This window comes from Aotus nancymaae, unplaced genomic scaffold, assembly GCF_030222135.1.
Source record: "Aotus nancymaae isolate 86718 unplaced genomic scaffold, 86718_ANA_hifiasm-v0.15.2.pri h1tg000011l, whole genome shotgun sequence".
In the NCBI taxonomy this organism is placed as follows: domain Eukaryota; kingdom Metazoa; phylum Chordata; class Mammalia; order Primates; family Aotidae; genus Aotus; species Aotus nancymaae.
In genome coordinates, this window is record NW_026988422.1 from 11,386,979 (window position 1) to 11,413,332 (window position 26,354).

The window sequence follows — 26,354 nt, forward strand, 5'->3', positions numbered from 1 at the left end:
GGGAAGTAAGAGGAAATCTTTTAAAATATAAACTGGTACCTATCACTTTTTTAATAGGTTGAACCAAAGATAAACTGTTCTGAGGAAAAAACTTTTCAGAGGCAGAATGATGGCCACTGTCAATTCAGAGTCAAACTGTAAAATATTTGCAAAGATTTATTCTGAGCCAAATATGGGTGACCATGGCCCATGGCACAGCCCTCAGGAGATCCTGAGAACATGTGCCCAAGGTGGTCAGGGTGTTTCTCGGTTTTATAGATTTCAGTGAAATAAGGCTTCAATCAAATACATTTAAGAAATACATTGATTTCGTTCAGAAATGGCACAACTTGAAGTGGGTTGGCGGGGGTTTCCAGCTTACAGGTAGATCGAAAAATTTTCTAGTTGACAATTGATTGAGTTTTTCTAAAGACCTGAGATCAATAGAAAGGAGTGTTTAGGTTATGATTAAGAGGTTGTGGAGACCAATGTTCTTATTTGCAGAGGAAGCTTTCCAGTAACAGGCTTCAGAGAGATTGGGTTGTAAAATGTTTTTTCTCAGACTTAAAGGTATGCGTTGATGTTAATGCTAGAGAAGTATGAGGCATGTCTGACCGTCACTTCCCATCACGGCCTGAAACAATCTCAAGTTAAATTTTAAGATGACCCTGGCCAAGGAGAAAATCAATCAGCTGGCTAGGGTGCTCTAGAATTTTATTTTTGGTTTGTACCACTATTTTAGATTTCTTCCTGAATGTATTACTATGGAAAGATCACATAAAATGGTCATCTATGGCTACCTAGTCCAGCTGTAGTCATCTGATGATTTAGAGTCCAGACAGCTTCAATTTAGAATATTCATGGGCTTTAATAAGACTCAATTTAAAAAATAGCTGTATTCCCATAAGCTGAAACACTTTTATAAATTTTATGAATTGTTTAGGCTTTTCCCCTTCATACTTCCAAACAGTTTGCAAATAGCTAAGAAATTCACCATGACAATTTAAGCAGCTTGCTGTTGATGTAGTGTCTAACGTGTTTTGACAGACAGGGGAGCTTTCCAACACATAAACTGCTATTGTGTTTCAGCACAACTCAAGCTTCAAACACCTGCATTAGAAACAAATGTGGGATATTTTCTTGGCAACATCTACTGCTTTTGGCTTTACTAAAAAGAATCTTGCAGGTATCACCATTAAATAAAGAAAGGAGGGGGTTCCATTTCAAAAACCACTCTTAGAGATTCTTAGGCCTGAGAATGGCTTCAAATAAACGTCCAGTGTCTCCTCCCAGTTTCCGAGCAGAATTACACTCACTTCAGGCAGATATTTATTTACATGTCATGGCATCAGGCATTTCCCCAATACAGTCTCATCTCTTGGGTTATCTCTAAAGATAACCTTTTAAAATATAAATAGCCTTGAGATGAATCAAGATTTAATGGAAAGAGAATAAGATCTAGAATCAGATGGACTTTCTTTCATGTCCCAACTTCATCTCTGACTCTGTGTACAACTCAGAATACTTTTCTTAATCACTCTGAACCTCACCTTCCTCATTTGCAAAATGGGGATAATAACTTTATAAATAATTGAAAGAACTAAATTACATACTCTGTGTAACGTTTCTAGCATAGCGTTTAACACTAGATATGATTTTTAAACATTTAATCCTCATATCATCACTATGAGAAAAATCTAATCTGTGTTTCACAGAATAATCTAAAGTTCAGAGTGGTAATGCAGTTTCTCCAAGTACTTATGCTAAGTAAAAAGAATAGCCAGGATGGTAAAATAACATTTTATTTATCGAAGCAAACTAGAAACATCACATGTTTTTCCAACAGTTCAAATCCATCTCTCAGTCACTTCTGGAGTAGATATGGTGTTCATTTATTTACAGTCCTTATACCAGTTATGAAGTGAGTAAATAAAAATAGAACCAATATTGCCTCCGTAACAAATAGTTATTTATCATTATTGAACAGATAGAAATAAACAACAGGTATTAATTGAATTTCAAACTTTAATAATTTTTAGAATTCTGTATTAAATTCGTGTCTTTTCTGCTGGACTGAAATTTCAGAAAAGCTGGAGAACACATATTTATACACTCGTTTGCCAGTGTCTGGCTCATAGCAATTATCTATAAATATTTAAATTAAGACTGTTAATTAAATAAATGATATTTTCATAGTGAATGAAAGTCTATTTTTAAAAGTACATTCTTGTTTCCATGTCTGGAATTTTTCTTTATAATATACATTTCATTTATTTCATTAATAACATCAATTCATGGGGAAGAGATCCAAGATGGCCTAAAGGAACAGCTCTGCAGTGCAGTTTTCAGTGAGAAGAATGTAGGGGGTGAGTGATTACCACATTTCCAAACAAGTTTTTACTGCCCGCAGGCCAGGAGATTCCCAGGCTGAAAAGCACAGCAAGTTTCCAGCATGGTTGTTTTAGTCAATGCTGTGGGTCTCTGCACAAAAATTTGCACAAATCTGGGTGGCCGTTTCAACAGGTGCCTGGATTGCCTGGGAGATAGAGCTGCCTATTCAACTGAAAAAAAGGAGCTGTAACAGGGAGCCAGGTGATCTGACTCTGTGGGTCCCACCCCCCACAAAGAGCAGCAATCTGAAATGCTCTGGATTGAGAGTTTTGTAGCAAGTGCAGCTGGACCTGGGACGGTCCAGCTTGGTGGGGGAAGGGCGTCAGCCATTACCAAGGCAGTCCGCCATTACTGATGCAGACCATCATCACTGAGGCAGTTCTAACAGGAACTGGGCAGAGCCCACAGCAGCTCAGTAAAGCCTCTGCTGGCAGATTGTGGCTAGACTACCACCTTGCCGGGCAGGGCAACTCTTGAAAAAAGGCAGCAGCACCTCAGGAACTTATAAATAAAGCCCCACCTTCACAGGACAGAGTACCTAGGGAAAAAGATGGTTATGAGTTCCGCTGTAGCAGGCTTAAATATATGTGCTCAGAAGCTATAAATGGAACAATGGAGCTCCCAGCTCAGCACTTGAGCTCCTGTATGGAACAGACTGTCTCCTCAAGCAGCTCCCTGACCCCTGTATATCCAAAGAGGCACTCATAAAGGAGAGCTCAGGCTGACATCTGGCAAGTACCCTTCTGGGATGAAGATAACAGAAGAAGAAACTAGCAGCAACCCTTAATGTTCTGCAGCCTCTGAGGGTGATCCCCAGGCAAGCAGGGACTGGAGTGGACCTCCAGCAGGCCTACAGTAGAGGGACCTGATGGTTAGAAGGAAAACTAAAAAATAGAAATAAATAAATAACTTCAGCATCAACAAAAAGGAAGTCCACTCAGAGACCCTATCCAAAAATTACCAACTACAAAAACCATAGGTAGATAAATCAACAAAGATGGGAAGAAACCAGCACAAAAAAGATGAAAACACCAAAGACGAGAATGCCTCTCCTCCTCCAAGGGATAACAACTCCACACCAGGAAGGGAACAAAGCTGGATAGAGAATGAGTCTGATGAATTGACAGAGACAGGCTCCAGAGGGTGGGTAATAACAAACTTCTCTGAGCTAAAAGAACATGTTCTAACCCAATGCAAAGAAACTAAGAACCTTGAAGAAAGGTTTGACAAAATGCTAATGGGAATAAACAGCTTTGAGAAGAATATAAATGACCTGATCGAGCTGAAAAACACAAGAGAAATTCACGAAGCATACACAAGTTTCAATAGCTGAATTGACCAAGCAGAAGAAGGAGTATCAGAGATTGAAGATCAACTCAATGAAATAAAATTAGAAAGCAAGAGTAGAGAACAAAGAGTAAATGAACAAAGCCTCCAAGAAATATGGGATTACGTGAAAAGACCTAGTCTACATTTGATAGGTGTGCCTGAATGTGATGGAGAGAATGAATCCAAACTGGAAAACACTCTTCAGGATATTATCCAAGAGAACTTCCCCAACCTAGCAAGGCAGGCCAACATTCAAGTTCAGGAAATACAGAGAACACCACAGAGATATTCCTCAACAAGAGCAACCCCAAGGCACGTAATGATCATATTCAGGTTTAAATGAAGGAAAAAATGCTAAGGGAAGACAGAGAGAAAGATCGGATTACCCAAAAAGGGAAGCCCATCAGACTCACAAAGGATCTCTCTGCAGAAACACTACAAGCCAGAAGAGAGTGGGGGCCAATATTCAACATCCTTAAAGAAAAGAACTTTCAACCTAGAATTTCATATCCAGCCAAACTAAGCTTTATAAGCAAAGGAGAAATAAAATTCTTTACGAACAAGCGCTTGTTCAGAGATTTCATCACCACCAGACCTGTCTTACAAGAGCTTCTGAAAGAAGCACTAAACAGAAAGGAACGAGTAGTAGCTACTCCAAAAACGTACCAAATGGTAAAGAGCATCAACACAATCAAGAAACTGCTTGTTTCTTGTTTTCAAGTAGCAGGAAACAAGCAAATGGCAGGATCCAATTCACACATAACAATATTAACCTTAAATGTAAATGGTCTAAATGCCCCAGTCAAAAGACACAGACTGGCAAATTGGATAAAAAGTCAAAACCCATCAGTGTGCTGTATTCAGGAAACCCATCTCATGTGCAAGGACACACATAGGCTCAAAATGAAGGGATGGAGGAAGATTTATTAAGCAAATGGAGAGCAAAAAAGAGGAGTTGCAATCCTAGTCTCTGATAAAATAGACTTTAAACCAACAAAGATCAAAAGAGACAAAGAAGGGCATTACAGAATGGTAAAAGGACCAATGCAACAAGAAGAGCTAACAATGCTAAATATATACGCACCCAATGCAGGAGCACCCAGATACATAAGGCAAGTTCTTAATGATCTACAAAGAGACTTAGACTCCCACACAATAATAGTGGGAGACTTTAACACTCTACTGTCAATATTAGACAGATCAATGAGACAGAAAATTAAGAAGGATATCCAGGACCTGAACTCAGATCTGGACCAAGCAAACATAATAGACATCTACAGAACTCTCCATCCCAAATCCACAGAATATACATTCTCAGCACCACATCACACCTACTCTAAAATTGACCACATAATTGGAAGTAAATCACTTCTCAGCAAATACAACAGAACAGAAATCATAACAAACAGTTTCTCAGACCACAGTGCAGTCAAATTAGAGCTCAGGATGAAGAAACCAACTCAGAACCACACAACTTCATGGAAACTGAACAACTGGCTTTGAATGTTGACTGGATAAACAATGAAATGAAGACAGAAATAAAGAAGTTCTTCAAAACCAAGAAGAATGAAGACACAATGTACCAGAATCTCTGGGACACATTTAAGGTAGTGTCTAGAGGAAAATTTATAGCAATCAATGCCCACATGAAAAGTGAGGAACAATCTAAAATTACCACCCTATCATCAAAATTGAAAGAACTAGAAGAGCAAGATCAAAAAAACTCAAAAGCTAGCAGAAGGCAAGAAATAACTAAGATCAGAGCAGAACTGACTTTCTGTCTTGATGGCTTGTCTAGTGCTGTCAGTTGAGTATTGCAGTCCCCCATTATTAATGTGTTGCTGTCTATCTCATGTCTTAGGTTTGTTAGTAATTGTTTTATAAATTTGGAGCTCCAGTGTTAGGTGCATATATGTTTAAGATTGTGATATTTTTCTGTTGGACAAGGCCTTTTACCATTATATAATTTCCCTCTTTGTCTTTTTAAACTGATGTTCCTTTAAAGTTTGTTTTTTCTGATATAAGAATAGCTGTCCCTGCTCGCTTTTAGTGTCTATTTGCAGGAGATACCTTTTTCCACTCCTTTACTTTAATTTTATGTGAGTTCTTATGTGTTAGGTTAGTTTCTTGAAGGCAGCAGGTAGTTGGTTGATGATTTCTTACCAATTCTGCAGTACTTTTAAGTGGAGCATTTAGGCCATTTACATTCAATGTGAGTATTGACATGTGAGGTACCATTCCACTGATATTTCTATTTCTGTGTGCCTTGGTTTTCATTTTTTGTTTATGCTTTTTAAGTTGTATTTTGTTTTATAGGTCCTGTGAGATTTGTGCTTTAAAGAGATTGTGTTTTGATGTGTTTCCAGGATTTGTTTCAAGATTTAGAGCTCCTTTTAGCAGTTCTTTTAGTGGTGGCTTGGTAGTGGCAGATTCTCTCAGCATTTGTTTGTCTGAAAAAGGCTGTATTTTTTTCTTCATATATGATGCTTAGTTTTACTGGATACAAAATTCTTGGCTAGTAAATGTTTTGTTTGAGGAGGCTGAAGATAGGGCCTCAATCCTTTCTAACTTGTAGGGTTTCTGCTGAGAAATCTCCTGTTAATCTGATAGGTTTTCTTTTATAGATTGCCTAGTGCTTTTGTCTCACAGCTCTTTAGATTCTTTCCTTTGTCTTAACTTTAGATAACCTGATGACGATATGACTATGCAATAATCTTTTTGCAATGAATTTCCCAGTTATTGTTTGTGCTTCTCATATTTGGGTGTCTAGGTCTTTAGCAAGGCCAGGGAAGTTTTTGTCTAATATTCCCCCAAGTATGTTTTCCAAACTTTTAGATTTCTCTTCTTTCTCAGGAACACCAATTATTTGATTTGGTTGATTAACATAATCCCAGACTTCTCGGATGCTTTGTTCATATTGTCTTATTCTTTTGTCTTTGTCTCTGTCGGATTGGGTAAATTAGAAGTTTTTGTCTTTGAGCTCTGAGTTTCTTTCTTAACATGTTCAATTTTATTGCTGAGACTTTCCAGAGCATTTTGCATTTCTAGATGTATGTTCGATGTTTCCTGAAGTTTTGATTGTTTTTTATTTATGCTATCTATTTCCTTGAATATTTCTCCCTTTGTTTCTTGTACAGTTTTTTGGATTTCCTTACATTGGGCTTTGCCTTTCTCTGGTGCCTCCCTGATTAGCTTAATAACTAACGTCCTGAATTCTTCTTCAGGTACATCAGGGATTTCTTCTTGGTTTGGGTCAATTGCTGGTGAGCTAGTGCGATTTTTGGGGGGTGTTAAAGTCCTTCTTTTGTCGTATTACCAGAGTTCGTTTTCTGGTTACTTCTCTTTTGGGTAGGCTCTGTCAAAGTGAAGGTCTAGGCCTGAAAGCTGTGGTTCAATTTGAAGGGCCATGCCCTTTCCACTGTGTCCGCCAATAACCCCCAGACTGTTTCCAGACAGAGAGCGATGTGGGCTTGAAAACCTGCCCCAAACTACCTGGATCCAATCTGTGGAAGAAAATGGCTTGGTTCTTCCCCTGCCAGTGGAGTCTGCACACCAGATTCACACCCTTCCCCAAGTTCTGGCCAGGACACTTCTCTCCCTGTTGAAATTGTTACAAAGTTCAGCTAGATATTTGCTTCTCTCTCTGTAGTTTTACCCCCTGCTCCTCTCCCATTGGATCCCTGTGGTGTTAGGAAGGAATGGCCAGCTATGGGAGCCAGTCAGCTCCCAGGGTCTTTCTGCTGCTTCCTCTTTCCCTGTATTTCACTCAGCTCTTCAAATTGACTCAGTTCCAGGTAATGTCAGAAACTTCTCCAACAAACAGACCTTCAGCTTCTCCAGTGGAAGTGTGTGTTAGAGAAAGGAGGGTGTCTCTTTTCTACTTCTGCAGTTGGGGCACTCACAGTTTTGGCAGGGTCTCCTGGTTTCTGCAGGGCAGTCTGCTTCCTTCAGAGGGTCTCTGAGTCCTCTGGGGATTACTAGTTTGTTCTTCCAGTTGGTCTGGAGCTAAAATTTACACTGTGAGCAACCACTCACTGTTCTGTCTGAAGCTGTCAAGGTATGTCTTTTCTATGCTGATTTTGCCTAGGGTTTTAATTATAAAGAGATGCTGGGTTTTGACAAATACTTTTACATTTAAACAGTGTCTATTGAGATGATGTGAACTCTGTTAGCGTCTTTGGTCGTGTTTTTGTTTACTGCATTGTTTTTGTGTTTTTTGACCTCCAACCAGGAGGTGGTGCTTTCAAGAGTGAATCAGGCTGGGCACAGTGGCTTTCCTCTGTAATCCCAGCACTTTAGGAGGCCAAGGTGGATGGATCACTTGAGGCCAAGAGTTCAAGACCAGCCTGACCAACATAGCAAAACCCATCTCTACTAAAAATACAAAACTTAGTCAGGCATGGTGGCACATGCCTGTAGTCCCAGCTACTTGGGAGACTGAGGTAGGAAAATTGCTTGAACCTGGGAAGCATAGGTTGCAGTAAGCTGAGATCACACCACTGCACTTCAGCCTGAGTGATACTCTGTCTAAAGAATACATCAGCTGTGGCCCTATAAGGAGGATGCAGACTTGCCCCAGAGACACCCAGTTAAGTATTCAGGTTTCTTAGATGGTGGGCAGGGCCATAGAGCTCACAAGAGATTCTGACCTTTGTCTTTGGCTACTGGGACAAATAGATGTAGACCACCAGGTGGGGCAGAGATAGGTGTGTGTTAGCTCAGCTTCTCCTTGGGCAGATCTTGCTGTGGGTAATGTGGAGGATGGGGGTGTAGTTCTCAGTCCAGTGGAGTTATACTCCCAGGAGGATTGTGGCTGCCCATGCTAACTCATACAGGTCACCAGGGAAGTGGAGGAAAACCAGCAGTCACAGGCCTCACTCTGCTCCTACGCAGACCACAGTCCTAAAGGCCGGTCTCACTCTCACCATGCCCCAACAACAGCACCGAGTCTATTTCCAGGCAGCTGGTGACCAGGGCTGAGAACTTGCCCCAGACCATGAACTGAACCACCCCATTAAGAAAGCAAGCAGACTCATAATTTTTCATCATCTCAGGGAGCCTGCAGTGGTGATCCAGTTCCTTTGAAGTGTCTGGATTCTCTCAGCTTTCCTGGTATGTTCCTGTGGTGGTTATTTTCTTTCTTTCTTTCTTCCTTTCTTTCTAACTCTACCCTTCTATTTTATTAAAAGGGCAAACATCATGAATTAACTCAGTTGTTTACTTGAATTACAAAAGTAACATGATTCAATATGAAAATAAGAAACTGTCTATAAATCTCTGACAGTAATAAATTGCAATATACAATGCATACAGGAGTCATACAGAGCAACAAACTCTCAGACAAAACAAAAATATTTTAATACCTTTAAAATCATTCATGAAAAAGATTCTCATGTCAGAAGTAACACCTCAATTAGTGAAACATCAGGAACATTACAACTATTTAATATACAAAGATACATCTTTTCACAAGTCATTTCCTTCTGATGTCTGTTTCAGAATCATACAGATGTTTATTTCTCTACACCCTCATTCCATCATTTCTTCAGATCATGAAAGCTGAATTTGTTGAACACCAGAAATCTGTTTTGTAAACTATAACATTTTGTTGTTGACTATCTGTGGTTATTAAGCCAGCTGGTAACTGGCTAATAAATGCCTCCTCTGTAAGCTCTTCATTTAGTTCATCTGTAACTGTGACCGCTCCACCAACTCCCTTTTATCCTTTCATAGCCTCTCTGAATTTTTGAAGGTATAATTTCAGAGGTTCCACATAACTGTCAAGGCTTAGGTTCGACATAGTAATATGATTTGGGTGTGTCCCCACCAAATTTCAACTTGAATTGTATATCTTAGAATTCCCACGTTGTGGAAGGGACCTAGGGGGAGGTAATTGAATCATGAGAGCTGGTCTTTCCTGTGTTACTCTCATGATAGTGAATAAGTTTCATGATATCCAATGGGTTTATTAGGAGTTTCTGCTTTTGCTTCTTCCTCATTTTCTCTTGCTGCCGCCATGTAACAAGTGCCTTTTACCTCCCACCATGATTTTGAGGCCTCCCCAGACCTGTGGAACTATAAGTCCAATTAAACCTCTTTTTCTTCCCAGTCTCAGGTATGTCTTTATCAGCAATGTGAAAACAGACTAATATACATGGCAAAGAGAATATCTTCTCTACTGATTGTTTTCTGTTTCTCTTGATGGCACCTTTCATTTGCTTCAGATGTTATAAAGCTGATGAATTCAGTTACACATTTTTGAATACATTCTTTGTCATTTTTTTTGCAATCTTTCCTGTTTGAGGTATGGCATTTTTTTTACTATCCTAGCCACGTTTGCTATTGGAAGATACATATCTTGTTCTGTAAAACTTACTTTGGACAATTTGCGTCTTCATGATCACTCATGCTGTCCTCAGTATCATCGTGAGGCTGTATAACATAATGCCTTCCTCCAATATAGTCTGCAGAGATTCCTAGTTGAGAAGCATCTGTCGTAGAACTGTCATCATCCATTGTCATGAAATACTGTTGGAAGTGTGTTGTCAGAGGTGCTGATGAACACCTGTCTAAAAAGGTGTCCACTCTTTGCTATTTCCACCTCCGGTGGAGCCCTGGTTGGCTCCCATCTCCAATCTGCTGTTTCCTTGGACCTGTTCCTGAGGTAGTTCTTAGACCAAAAGTTCATGATGTGGATCTCCACACACTACTCCATCCTTCTGAGCAGGAGCTGCAAGTCAGTCCTGCATCCTATCTACCATCCTAATCCTCTATTTATACATATACATACATATATTTGATTTTCATCAGATTTCCTCTTCTCTATTTTCTTAGCTTGTTTCCTTAAAAATTTTTTTGTTCCAGTTTTGAGTTGGGTCTTTTGGTTTCTCCTTTTTACATTTAAACAGCTTTTAAATAATTGTTGATCTTCTAGAAATAGAAATACTATTTTGACCCAGCAATCCCATTACTGGGTATATGCCCAAAGGATTATAAATCCTTCTGTTATAAAGACATGCACATGCATGTTCATTGTGGCACCGTTTACAATAGCAAAGACTTAGAACCAACCCAAATGCCAATCAATAATAGACTGGATAAAGAAAATGTGGCACATATACACCATGGAATACTATGCAGTCATAAAAAAGGATGAGTTCATGTCCTTTGAGGGGACATGGATGAATCTGGAAACCATCATTCTCAGTACACTGACATAAGAACAGAAAACCAAACACCACATGTTCTCACTCATAAGAGGGTGTTGAACAATGAGAACACATGGACACAGGGAGGGGAACATCACACACTGGGGCCTGTTGGGGGTGGGGGTGGGGCTAAGGGAGGGATAGCAGGATGTGGGGTGATTGTGCACGGATTACATTAGAAGAAATATCTAATGTAGATGACAGGGGGATGGATGCAACAAACCACCATGGCATGTGTATACCTATGTAATAATCCTACAAGATCTGCACATGTACCCCAGAACTTAAAGTATAATAATAATAACAATAATAATAATAATAAATTCATCTTAATCTTTCCATTCATAGTCTATTTGTATTCAAGAGGCACCAAAAAGCTCATTAGAAACCAAATCTCTATTGGGAGAGTGGGCGTGTTGGTTGGTAGATTTGTGAACACCATAGTGACTGGGAAGAGAGCCAGCCGTTTAATTGAAAGACCTACAAAATGTCACAATTGGATCTTTTCTGAGGAGTGGTTATAGATTTACACCCAAGAATCTTTTTTTCAGCTTTTTGTAGTAGGGTGCAGAGAGAGGAGGATCCTTATACACAGTTGCTGGAATCCTGAGTGAGGCAAGAAGGACAGAAAAAAGAGAAAAGAAAGTGGAGAAAAGTATGCATACGTCATTGTATTTTTCATTCTCATACTCTCTCCTGCTCTCCACTGTGCTCTGCTACAAAGTCCAGAGCCTTTCTGAGGATAGCTGACTCTTCTCCTGCCAGTGCAGAAGGATGTGAGAAATCATCTCTTGGCTACAGGCATGTAGAAGAGGATCTGGGTGTTCCAACTTCCATGTTTACAGTCTTACAACTAATCTTAGTCTTTTCTGACCTCAGCCTACACCACCTTCCTTGGCATCTGGTGCTCCTAATAGCTTAGGCTAGCAATGGCTTTGGGAGCAAATTACCTGATGGTTTCAGTTTGTCTTCAGCACCTGGATTTCCTTACTGTGTCCGAGAGAGTGTGTTACCATGACTCCTTCTGCACTACAAGGACTCTATTTCTCATTGTAGGTTAATAACAATTTTTATTTTATTCAGTATCATTTCTGTGTTTTATTGCCAATGCCTCAAACTATAACAGTATAAGCCACCTCCCTTTTCTTCTGATTGTGTTATCTTTTCAAGGTATTAGTTTGCTGCAAAAGTAATGGCGGTTTTTGTCATTACCTTTAATGGCAAAAAAAGAAAAAAAGAAAACCTCAAGTTTTCATACATCTTATTGAGCACCAAAAATATTTTTAAAATGTCTCTGGTTCTTGGGGTTCATAAGTGATCTCTAATTTTGACTTGTAGTATAATACTAAAAATATTTGAGGCCATTGTACTGATTCTTGTATATTTAGTTAGCTGCACTTTGTATACTGTTGTTTGAGATCTCTCCTAAATTCTACAATATGAGGCTTAATTGTGCAGTGCTCAACAGCCTTTTCTGCTCAGCTCATTTTGCTGGGCTGTGGTGGGATCTTCAGGTTCTTTCCACTATGAAGTGTTTGAACTCTTTGTATTAGTAGATGAAGTACCAGAAGAAGACTATTTCCAACATTCTTTCTGAGTTCTTTTACTTTTCTTTCTCTTTTTGCTCTCTCTTTCCAAGTTTTCTCCTGAGTTTTAATATAGCGCTGCCAGTCCCCCACTATTTCCTCCCAAATCATTTTCAGGAACTTACTATTTTTTTCTAGCTGGAAACAGGCATTCATTGATGATTAGTTGTAGACTGACTCTGGGTAACGGTCAGAGTTCTCACACATATCGTAGATGGCTGCTTATTTTCATTAATCTTCAAATTTGCACAGCTGTTGCCTTTCTGAGCTTTTGAGCTCAGAAGGAAGAGATGAATGGTGAAGGTTCCTGCTTTCTTAGTGCTGAACATGACACTGATGGGTCAATGTTCACATATATATTTAGGGGATTTCCAGTGAATGTAAGCAATAGATGTTTTTCTGCTTAATTTTCAGTGCTATTTTAAATTCTGGTTATCTTTTTTCTCAGTAAATATTTTTAGGGAAAAGTCAGGAGATTTTTTTAAGTCTTTTACAAGACACCATTTAAAGTGAAGATCTTATATTGTCTGATTTACATTTAAAACAGTTATGTTAGTACATTTTCATTTACTCACCATGCATGGTAAGTTTGGTTCAATAAGAGTAAAGTCAGATTTTGGAGATAATTTCTAATATAATACATAAACAAGTGGGGGTCAATGTTTACTTGTTTTAAGAAGGACAAAAGCAATATTTTGTAACATTTTGCTTTCCAAACTTTTCATAGTATGCAAAACTCCTAGGGCTCAATATCATTTTCAATGTTTTGCAAAAAGAGTGCTTGATATCTATGAAATAAGGTGGCCAGAAGGAAAAAGTTGTCAGATGTAGAAAAAACACAGTAAAGTTTTATTTTTAAGTTCCACCAGAGTTATTTCAATATACTTTTTAGCTAACTAAAGTTGTAATTGTTATTATAGGCAAAAAAGAAAATTAAAATACTGAGTATATTACAACCCATAAAGATGTAAGCAAAAAATATCTAATAGAAAAGATTTAGCAACCAAACAAGGTCTCTCTGAAAGTTGTTTTTATTGACCTGTGGTGGAATAATAGCATCGATATTCATTTTCTGGGTGTAGTACAGTGTAATAGTTAAGAGCAGAGTTTTGGGAATCAGAAAATACCTTGATGTAATATCGGGAAAATTATTTAAGCTGTCTGATAAACTTTCGGATTCTCAAATTCCTCCTTTGCAAAATGCACAATTATAGGTTTTTATTAAGGACTAAATGAGGCAATATATGTAAAGCACACGGTGTACGTCCTACGTAGTAAATGCTTAATAAATGGTGTGAGATTTAAAAAAATACATTCTACAAACTAATACTCTGAGAATTTTTTTTAAATGGATTTGTATCTGTGAATTTTGAAAATGTGCCTTCCTTTCATCATCAGTTTGGTTGGCCAATGCTATGTGGGTTACCTGTTCTTACTTGCTCACTGGAACTAGCAAAAAAAAATAATGTTGCTTTGATTAGAGAGAAATGAGCTTTATATCATTAATTTCTAGAATATTTTGTGTAATAATTATCAGTTGAATTAATACCAAAAACTAAACAAGCCCATCTTTATTTATTAGATCCATTTATGTTTAACCTATAGAATAAGTAATATTTGAGAATTATCAGTTATCTCTAAACCTCAGTCTTCAATATTAATATTTTTAAAAGGTATTGATACTGATTATTTATCCATGTAATTATGGGTTGAAAGTGTTTTCCCTGTTCTTCAGGTAGAAGATGATTTAGGCATCCTTCACTAAAAGTTTATCTCTGATTTTCTTTGAAAAACTGCTAAGAAGTCTTTATCTGTCTTTGTCCCTTTTTCCAGTAGGTGATGTGTAAGGCACTTGACTCATTAAGGGATTTCAAGAAAAACAATACATATTCTTTGTCTCTACAAAGCTTGTGAGATCTTTGGAGATATAAACTATCGAACTGTATTTTAGTGAGTTAATTGAATAGCATGTACAAACTCTACAGATAAAGGGAATAGGAGTGGACAGATATTTCATAAAGAATTTGATACTTGAGTTGAACGTTGAAGGGAGGCTAGCAAAGACTGGAATTTAATAAAGAATGAGAAGAAAGCAAGAGGATGAGCAAAGCAGAGGACACAGGAGTAGGCATTGCACATTCAGAGTTCTCGAAGCCATGATAAACCTGTTTGCTGTTTAAAATGAGCATTGTTTTCTTTTCATTACATAAAATTTGTTAGCGGTGAGTGTATTTGAATTTGTTGATGTTTCTGGAGAATGATATGAATATATTGGTACTACAAACATTAGGAAAGAATTGATAACATATATGAAAGAACCATGAACTAGAACTCAGGCACATTATAGGTGCACAGTAAAATTTTCAATGTTTTCCTTCTCATCCTTTGGATCAGGCTGTGTTTATTACATTTTTTGCCCCTGTAACTTTTCATTGGAAATCCACTTTAAGCCATAAATTAAAAAATAACAAAATTAAAGATAATTCTGATGAGGTGGAGCTGCAGATTGGTTTCTCTAGAAAGCATATGCTGATATGAACATAAGTCTGGAAAAATAAGTTCATTATTTTGTGCTTTTATGATCAACACCTGTGGAAGAGACGGAAAAAAAGCAGAATTTGCTGAGGAAAGTTCGATCCCATGCAGCCTCATTGAAGGTTTTAGCAAATGTCACAGGTTGCTGTGAAGTGGGGGTCAAATTACTTAGCCCAGGTTGTGGCCAGAATGAGCTCTACCCTAGGAAGGAAAGAGAACTGTAGTTAAGGCAGATTCCTCCAGTCAAAGGCAATTTTTTTGAGAGATCTGAGAGGTGACAGCTGTTAGCACTCTTCCAGTGTCTGGAGGAATTAGTCTTTCAATCCTGTGTCAATCTCCAAGGGCTGCTGTCACGTCACCAGAATGAAGGAACTATGGGGCCTGTCATAGTCTGCTCAAGCTGCCATAACAAAATACCACAGACTAGGTGACTTAAGAAACAAATTTATTTTCTGGCAGTTCTGGAGTCTAGAAGTCCAAGATCAGTGTTTCATCTGATTTGATTTAGGTTGAGAGCTCTCTTCCTGGTTTGCATATGGCTGCCTTCTTGCTATGTCCTTATGGGATCTTTCCTTGGTGTGTGCAAGGAGAGGGAGAGAGAGGAAACTCTCTGATGTCTCGTCTTATAAGGACACTAACACTATTGTATTGTAGTTACTGACATACCTTATAAACAGTCTTGAGTACTTCTTAGTTTAATTTATAATTTAAAATAAACTTTTATTCCTCAATAAGATCAATATTAGAAAATTTTTTGGTTGTGTGATGTAGAACATAAAATTTCCTTGAGTTATAGTTAGATATCATGGTAATTTGGACTGTTTTTCAGAGCTAGGTTACATAACAGCTTAATTAATAGTTGCGGAAAACAGGATTATTTTTGTGGTTACAAATGTTTGGATTAAATGAAAATGTTTACAGGCATATACAACATAATATGTCTCCATAATATTTGACCTTTTGATAGCTATCAAACATGTGCCCTGTTCAACTATTAATGGACAGAGGGGAATGAGCTATTTAAAGAAAAATAGCTCTCTTTTTTCCTTTTGAGTGTTTATGTGACAGTGCAGTGTAGAAAGACAGCAATTCCTTTGATATTTAGACATAAAAGAATTTGAAAATCTTACCCTGTGAAGTGTAAGTGAAGGAAGAAATCTTTTATAGATTTTTGTGGGGGGTGGCAGGAGTTTCAGATAGTGGATGGAGAGCTGAGATGAGGAAGTAAACATTTTAACAGTGTAAAAGTATCAATATTTATTGAGACTTTCATGTCCTATTTGCCTTTACTTCTTGTTTTGTGTTTAGTAGTTTATTGATAATAATGATGGATAAGGTTTTGAGACTCTTCCCTAAACCTGACCCTGCTGGCAAATTGTTCATAAAATCTTCAGAACACTTTCTCCCAGGCAAAATACTGAGGATCTAATAAAATTTTAATCTCCTGTTTCTGAAATATTTCAGCTGGAGGGTAGAGAACAATTCTGTTGCTCTCTTCTGTGACAGATTTATGTGTTCTTTAGAGGATGATGAGCAGTAGAATTTCTTTTCTTTTCTTCATTTCTTTATATGCCAACTTTTAAAGATTCACAGTTGAAAAATGTCACTTGTCACATTCAGGCATGAACATTATCTTCCTATTGAACATGGGATATATCTAGTCATATCTCCTAAATGGATTCTGACCTGAAGGATAAAACAATCACTTTTAGGTCATCTTTGGTGACGTTCATTTAAACTAGTTGTTCAGTCCTGCTGAAGGTGTTTCAAATACATTATCAGTTGTAAATATTCATCTTTATTTGTGTGGCAATGAAAGCTTGGAAAACACATGTTGTTCTGTGATATCTATATATCAGCATATCTGTATCTGTATTTATTCTTTCAGATAATTAGTCATGGAGTAGTACATTACATGATTGAGGGCTAACGTTTCTGAAACAACTATAAGACAAATAATTTGGAGTCAGAATAATAAGGACGATTTACAGACGAGATAGATTAAGAGTAAATTCTTGAAGGATAGAAATATTTATCCTGAAAATGAGGCACAAACCAAGTGTGGGAACAGAACTGATTATACTACATTTCAGAAAGCATGGGAAATTGGGCTTAACTCTAAACTGCCTTGAGGCAGCGAGTCAACAGCACGGCCTATCTGTATTTAGTTCACCCTTTTACTTCTCACATCCACCTTAGGGCCCATGGTAAAATAGGTTCCCAAGAGATATTGTATGAATGAATGTAAATCAAGTGCGTGAACAACAGAGGTAAGGCTGGATGGATTGTGCTTATTTTCTGACCATCCTTAGATACATATTTGACTTTGTAAGGGAGGCTTGTAAGTCATTTAATCCAGCTGACCACTTGCCCTTTTCTGCCTGACAGCCAGACAGATATACTAGTGGCTTGATGTTCAATCCACCTTTCATCTACAATCTTACAGCCTCAAGCAGATATTGCCATTTTGCCATGAAGAGAATCATGTACAAACTAGTGTTTTCTTTCATTGAACTTTTGAGTGTTAGAGGTTACTGATATTCAGGGCTTAGAGCAAAATCCAAAAAGAAGCTGAAAAGACATGGGGGAAAAAATAGGTCCCATAAAACAAGACATTTTCTCTTGGTCTGTGCTTCACACATATTCTCACAGCAAAGACGTGCTTAGGAGCTAAATTGTCATTTCATCAGGAAAGAGTTTTATTAGTCAAGAAACCACCCAGGCTGGTCAATAGAAATATACTATGTGTTGACTGATATTTTGACCTGTGTCTAAATTTCATACTCAAGGCAGCTGTGGAAGTAAGCTTGAGAATCTCTGATTCAAGTGAAACAATCAGAGAACATTACACCTGTCTTAATTTTTGTAAACCTTTTGCAACCCTCCAGAGGAAGATTACATTAATAGGTGCTTAACCATTTCCTCACCTATATGTTTGATCTACTCCAATTCTCTTCCCAGAATGTTGTTAGATGAATGGTTGGAAAAGATAACTATGATTACATTGCTCTTATTTAAAATTATTCAACACAACCCTGTGGGTTTCAGCATAACATCTGAAGTCATCAGAATAGAGTACAAAACTTGCCAGGTACCCCATATTCTCCTTTCCTGCCTTGCCTTTAATCAGTATGTGGGTACCTACTATGTGCCTGGACCTGGGCTCCTTGCCAGGGATCCTATGGTGAAAAAGGAATATAGACAGACCTACTGGGTTGTTCCCTACCCCCTTTTTTTAGACAGAGTCTTGCTTTGTTGCCTGGGCTGGAGCGCAGTGGCATGATCTTGGCTCACTGCACCTCTGCCTCCTGGTTTAAGCAATTCTCATGCCTCAGCCTCCCGAGTAGTTGGAATTACAGACGTGCACCACCATGTCCAGCTAATTTTTATAATTTTAGTAGAGATGGATTTCACCATGTTGGCCATGCTGGTCTCAAACTCCTGGCCTCAAGCAATTGGACTGCCTCAGCCTCCCAAAGTGCTTAGATTGCAGATGTGAGCTATGTGCTGCCTGTTTCCCCCTACTTCTCAGGCCTAATCTGAATCACATTTAATGGGCTTATTTGCCTTCTCCCATAATAATTTTTGTGCCTGCCTCTCCCCATTGACCTCAATTTTTTACTTGATTTATTCCTACTCATTATTAAAAATCCACCCAAGGTCCTGCCTGCCTTTTACCTGTGGGATGTGCACACACTCTGCATTTCCACAGAATATTGTTTTCCCCTTGCTTTTAGCTCCTGAGTTACGCGCTTTTCTCTGAGAGGAAAGTCTGTGTTTTTGTCCATGTCCTCAGTAACTTGCACAATGCCTCGCTTATAGTAGGTGCTTAATACATGTCACTTTGCCTCTTTGGTTTTCTTAGAGGTCATCCCTTTCTGAATCAAATCTCACTTTGCAGATGGTTACTTTGATGATATGGATTTTATTTTTTAAAAATGTTATTCAGAAATTAAATTAATTTTAAGATGGTTATCTGTTTAATGCCTGTCACATCAACTAGACTTTAAGCTCCAAGAGGTCGGAGAACTTGTCTGTCTTCTTTAACACCTGAGGTGTACAGCCTAGCCCAGTGCCTGGCAGAGAAAACACTCACTTGGTATTAGTTGAATGAATGAATGTATAAAGAATGGTGGGACTCTGACTAAAATGTAGGTTTCCTGATTCAGAGGTTGAGTCTCTTTTAGTCACATTCCTGAGTTATGAGAGGGTATGAGTCACTTGGGAATTTCAGTCAAAAGGCACAGGCACCAATCACACCCTCCTCTTCCATTGTTTCTTTTCCATGAAAGCATATCTTTGTGTGAGGAATATTGTTTCTGAAAAATCTTCCTCGTCATTCTGATATACCTCCTGTTGAGAACTAAAACACAATACTACTACTCTTTCTCTTAATCATGTTATTCTATATAAAAGAAGTGCCACACTCATGTATGCTTCTAAATTCTGAGAACATTAAAGCTAAGAAGGAAAAATAACTAAGAGACAAAGGAAAACAATGCCAGAACAAAGGGCACTGAAATGCAATTAATATTTGTGATTTTTTTTTGTATGTGCTTAGTGAATATTTATCTTTTGGTTTTTCAGTTTTCAATATTTTGATTATTTTTTTGGAGACAATAGTTTTATAAATAAAGAGAAAATACTCCCAAAGCCCAGTACTCAATCTTAATGATTAAATGAATAAAAGATGGAAAGCATAGGAAGAATCTGAGTTAACCAATCACGGATGACATGGGAAGACAATTCACTAAGAGGTATTCAGCACCTCTTAGCTAGTGGTAACTGTAGCTCCAATAAGGGAAGGTATGTAAGTTGCTTTCACTGATCTTTTCTAAATGCTTCTGAACTCTGAAAGGTCCTTGAACTAAATGTCAGGTTCTATGAATTGGTATTTGTCTTTAGGAGCTACCAGCAGGTCAGCACACTGGCAGAAATAAAAAACAAAAAGACAAAAACAGTAAAACAAAAAAAACTCCTGTCTCCTAAGATCCCTCTCCTTTCTTCATGTACTTTTCAGGATTCCCAGCCAAGTGCACAGTGAACAACTGGCATTTAGGAAAAGAATACTGCAATCTTTGTATTTCTGGCTACCCCAAATTCATAGATAGGCTGTTGGATTTGAGTGTCTGAAATGCTGTGGTTTATAGTTATGGTCCATCAGTCAGGAGTAGGGTAAATGAATATTTACCTTGTGGTAATTAGAGTAATGTTTCTCTTTTGTTTCAGACAAATATAAGCTTTTTCTTTCTATAGTCAGAGCTAGCCTCTCAAATAAGAAGGAAAGTAGGAAGAGAGGTGGAGAAAGGAAGGAGGTAGAAAAGAGAAAGAAGGGAGAGGGCAAGAGAAGAGGGAGGGAGACAGACAGAGAGAGAGAGAGAGAAAGAGAGAGAGAGACCTTAGCTCGGGAAAAATAGTTTTCTGGAAATATGTATGTATATATTTACATACCTCAGTGAAAATATTAAGGAATTAGAGTTATGAGAAAAATAAGGTGCTTTAAGGAGATTGACTAGCTCTAGTAGACAATCGATGGTACGTCATATACCAAATACCAAATTAGACGATAACACCAGAAGTTGCTACATGGGTTGTCTCAGCTGTAACTGAGGAAGAAGATAGGAAACTCACGGCATCCTAGGGGATGTCTGTAAACGTGTAAGCTGTGTCCTACACGTTTCAGTTATCCTAACAGAAGGGCCACTCTTCCAGAAAAGGTGCACTGAGTTCACAAGGATTACTCCTAGACAACCAAGAGAAAGTTCCTATTGTCCTTACTAGGTTTGGGAAGTGTTCACACTTTTAAAGATGTTATTTTCATATCAAACTTAACTATTATAAGTATTTGGGGAACCATAAATATTAGGATTAGAAACAATCAAAACCTCATCTTTCAAAGACAAATCCTATTCACATTTTGGACTGTATCCTATTTTTTGTTATGTTTAACATAAATTAATCTTGTTAAAGCAACATTCCATTAAAAACACTTACCTGTTTTGTCCCACTGTATGCAACATGTTCTTGTTTTCAGGGATCCCACTTCATCCAGCAGCAAAGTAACTTTCTAATGTGACAGGCTACTGTAACATGGACTTTAGAAACAGAGAAAATGAATTTATTGAAAATAACTGAACACAGACCCTGGGATGATTCCATGTATGAACATATCCCATATTATTACAAAGATTACATTAATACAATACACCTTATAAACTGTAAACAATATGCAAAGGAGTCTGCTATAAACTTAGTTCTCACTACCTAAGAACAGATAGAAATAACTCATGACTTGTCTCTAAGAAAGTAATCACTATTACAACCCATCCTGAATTTCTTCAAATTTTACTGATTCTCATTGATATGCTTCCCATTGTTTGTTTATCATGCTGGTTTATGCTGTGACGTATACTTTTTTTTTTTAAAGATGGAGTCTCACTCTGTCGCCCAGGCTGGAGTGCAGTGGTTTGATCTTGGCTCACTGCCACCTCCAGTATTCAAGCAATTCTCTTGCCTTAGCCTCCCAAATAGCTAGGATTACAGGCGTCCACCATCACGCCCAGATAATTTTTGTATTTTTGGTAGAGACAGAGTTTTACCATGTTGGTCAGTCTGGTCTCAAACTCCTGACCTTAAGTTATCTGTCCACCTCAACCTCCCAAATTGCTGGGATTACAGGCATGAGCCACCATGCCCGGCCAACATTTATTAGAGAAAATTTTTTAAGGCTTTATTCTTAGTCTTTGAACACTGTATAATCAAAGTTTACTCAAGTACATCTTTATTCAATTAATTAAATGCACTCCCTTGACTACGTTTTGTAAGATGCTGTATTGCCTAAGATTGCCTGTTTATCCACTGAATTTTATAGCTCCTTATCTAACCTCAGTGCTCCCTGCCTATGGCCATTTTCTTTTCTTTTCAATTAGTATTTGGTGTGTGTGTGCAGCAGGGGAAAAAGGGAACATTTTAGATGTTTTATGTCAGGATAAGTAATTTCCTCTTTAGGATTTGAGATATTTGAAAACTGATTTTTTGTTTAATCCAGTACCCCACCCCACTCCACTCCCTCTGTCTGCAGCAGCTCTGTAAAGTGATATTGCTTGATTTTGAATATAACATAATTTCTTAAGGATTGCTTTTAATTTTTAACATAATAGTAATTATGGCCATATAACATATTTTTATTATTCCTCTTCCCACTGATTTTTTATACCTTAAACACTTTTATACTTTCCATAAACTTTGAAATCATTATTTTTAATTGTTTTAGACCCAAAGGTATATTATATTAATTTTTATTATGTCATAAAATCAATGTAAGTCCAGTAAGGCTAATTTTAAACAGAAGTAAAAACCAAAGTTCCATCACTCATCTTTTTTATGATATATGAATACTATATACATGTGTGTGTGCATATGTACACATGTACTGCTTTGTATTTTGCCACTGGCTTTCTGAAGTGGGAATTTTAGATGCAAGTGTATGAGCAACAAATTTTCCTAAGTCTTAAGAGCCTATATAGTTGCAATCATACTGTAGTAATATATGTCCAGCTAACTGTCCCATATTACCTAGATGATGATTACATGGGTAATATTATTTTTGTCTATTAGTTAAAGCTTTTAAAAAGATAAGTTTTGCTTACAAAAATATTAATAACATTGTTTTGTGAGATTTAAGCCATATGAAGAAGTAAAATGTACGACATTAGTACTAAAGCAAGGAGATGGAATAATACTCTTGTTAGTTTGTTATACTGGATGTGAACTGGTATAATGTAACTTGGAGATATGCTGTTACATACAAATAAAAGATGTAAATTATGTATTGGAAAGCAAGCACTAAAACATAAAAATTATAACTAATAACCTAAAAAAGGAGAGAAAATGGAATCATTGAATATAATCAGTTAATTTAAAGGGAAGAAAAAGAAAAGGGAACAAAGAACAGATGAGAGATACATAAACAAATTACAAGCCAATAGATTTAAACCTAAGAAAAACAATAATCACATTAAATACAAATGATCTAAACACACCTATTTAAAAAAGAGAGTCACACTGGATATAAAGAGAAGGTCCAGCTATATTCTTCTTAGAAGAAAGCTTTGGAAAACAGAAGAAAAACCACTCACTTAGGATGCCAGTGATCCATCATTGCTTTTCTAGTTTGAATGTATATCCTTCTGGACTTTGTTTCATAGGTGTGGTTTGCTTCGTTGCTATTGTGATATATATACAGCTTTCTCTTCTGCTTTCTCACTTAATAGTATGTTGCTATACAGTAATTAGCTAAAGCTCAATGTTTCACAATAGTCCATTCTTTCCACAGCACTTAGGAATTTCGAAGTAAACTTCCAATATTAGACAAAATGTTTTCAAAGCTGACCTATGTAATCAGTAATAGTATACAAAATAAGAGAGGATCTGTTTTTAAAAAATTAAAAACACCATTTTCTACAATGCTTATCCTTTGGTAAAAGTCTCATCACAGCAAAGGCTGATGACTCAATGGTCCAGTTGAGTAATAGATTCTATGGTTGTCTGAATGTGTGTCTGTGAAACCCATGGATATGAAGGGCCCAATGTGTGTGTGTGCACATGTGTATGTATATGCATGTTTCAATCTTTGAAATTTATGTTCATATTTGGTGCTTTAATGTCACATAAAGTATATTATTACATAGTATTCAAAGTTATGAAATTTTAAAGAAGTAGCTGCATTTGCATGAATGAGTGTGAAATTAAAATATAATTTGTAAGCATATTGTCAAAAGTTAGATGTTTGAAAGTGTGTTAATACCTGGCAGTAGTGCAAGGAGGGTAATATAGTTAGAAATAATGTAAAACAATTGACATTCAGGGTCCTGGTGAAAATATTATGGGTTTAGAAGTTAATTTGTTGTTAACTGTGCTGCAATTAATATAATTAGAAAAAACGAGAATATTACCAGGTCAGTGCAAAACATAGTACCTATTAAATCATGAATACACTTGCTTTTAAAATAGTAAAAACTGGTATTTCATGCTATGTCATGAAATACTGTTGATACTCTTTTCATTCATTGGGATTTAGTTATATTTTTATTTTAATATGAATATGAAATTTGTAATAAGATTTTATAAGTTCAATGACATGTTCTTAAAAATATATTTTTCACAGTTGACATGGAGGTATTGTAACTTAAACAGAAAAAATTTTAGAAGTAGGATTATTAAGTAAAAGTCTAGGAACATTTTTTTATGACTCTTGATGCATTTGTCAAGTTTACTTTTTAAAGTGGTTGGACCAGTTTACCCTTGTGAGTATGCAACCATCTGTGAGTATGTAAGTTCCACTTAAATTTTGTCAGCATTTGGTAGTGGAATCAGTTTTAGTTTCTGCTTAGCTATCAGATTTCTTTTTATTTTAACTTGAGTACATGTATAAGGAGTTGAGTATTTAAAAGTACCTCACCTATAAACAGTTTTTATTGTTTGAAAGTTGTATTTATAACTTGCTGAGATATGTTTGTTATAACACACTCCCTTTTAGCCTAGATCAGGATTATTATAGAACACTATTTTCTCTTTTGAATAAAAATCAATAAAGGTATCATCTCCAGTATTAAAAAAGTAATTCAAGGTTTTAGCAGAAAGTAGTTTTCTAGAAAGAAATTGCACAGGCTGGAGGTGGAGGATAGGTGCTGACATTTTTTCTCTTCACCATCATTTCTGTCATAGTGTTTTTCGTTCTGTCATGAGAACTATCATTACCTTTTCAATCCACTAACCTTCCAATACGCCTCTAAAACTTGGTGAGCATGGACTGGAAGTCCTTTCCCTTAGATTGTCTTAGCACAACTAAGAACAGAAAGAAAATAATTTTGGAAGCAGCTTAGCATTTATGTAATTTTTTCATATGAACAGGTCATAAAATTCAAATATACATAAAAGTGCACTTTGTAAAATAAAATACACGTTTTCATCTCACTTTTCCTTCTCAAAGATAGGCAGCGTTACCTTTTAATGCGCTTACAAGCAAATTCTGCTCCCTCCTCCCCAGTTCAATATAAATGATTATATTTTTTGTTTGACTACTTGGAAAAGATTAAAAGTTTTGGCCTCAGCAGAGATTAGTAAATACTACAGCCAGACTCATAACTATCTATGTGACTTTCAGTAAGCAGCTCACATCTCTGAAGTTTAATTTTTTAGTTTGTAAAAATGTAGGAAATTATTACTGCAGCGGGTTGCTTACCTAAAAAAAAGTACAAATAAACCAATTCCTGGAACATAGAGGGTGCTTAATAAATTATAGTTAATGCATTTGTTATTATTACATATATTACTGCTATTTTAATTAATTGCATTGTTAAGATAGAGCAAAAAACAGAAATGATTAGAGGTTATTCTAGAAGCACAACCAAAGAAAAGTATCCTTGGTAAGATATTCTGGTTCTAAATGTCAGAACAATGAGCGAATAGGCTTAGTTGGCTTTTAATCCCCGTAGATGTAAGGAACTGCTTTTTTGTTCTTACCTAGATTTCTTTCCCCCCGTAATATAATTGTCCACAGCATCCTCTCCTAAAATAAATAAATTTAAAAAACACTTTGGTTCAAAATCTCTAAACTCTTAGCTTTCTTTCTCTGCTTATTAGAGAAACTTGCTAATTAACTTTCCACATCTTTCTGAAAAAAGATATATCAACTCCACTCATCACTGGGTATTATTTATGAAGACTTGCTATTGAGAAACTCTTTCCCTATGGAGAGAAGTGATTATAAAATGATCACACTTTATCCATCCAAGACCCAAGAGAAAAAGCTCCAACTCATGTCCAGTGATTAGCAGAGTACTTCATATAGATAGATACTTATTAAGTAATTATTGAGTAAATGAATTTCTGGCACACAAAGCAATTGGAAACTCTCACTACAGCAATTTGACTATGGATGGCACATGTTCTAATTCTTCTCCTTACAAAAAAATCCATGGCCCTATAACTATTCTTAGGACATGATAATCTCCCACCTTCTTAGTCTTCTCTTCTACACGTTTGTCACCCAGACTCATTATACAAAGAAATAAAGATACAGAGCATTGCACACAAACAAAACAAAAAAGAATCAGTAAAGTGAAACTCCAGATGTTTTGCATACTGTCCTCACAGAATGCCCCAGTCTTATTTCTTGATTTGAACATTCTCTTTGTACTATATGATATTATGTTGGCTATTTTAACCTCCTTTTCTGTTAATACTGATGTATTTTTTTAAGTTTTACTTTTTGACAAATTATAATTGTATGTACTATGGGGTACAGTGCTAATTTTGATATATA

General features: G+C 36.8%; 1 pseudogene; it reads right to left on the minus strand.

The window, feature by feature from the left end:
- Window positions 1-9,249: 9,249 nt before the first annotated feature.
- Window positions 9,250-10,221, minus strand: LOC110567917 (nuclear transcription factor Y subunit beta-like; annotated as a pseudogene).
- Between the last annotated feature and the right edge of the window lie 16,133 nt (window positions 10,222-26,354).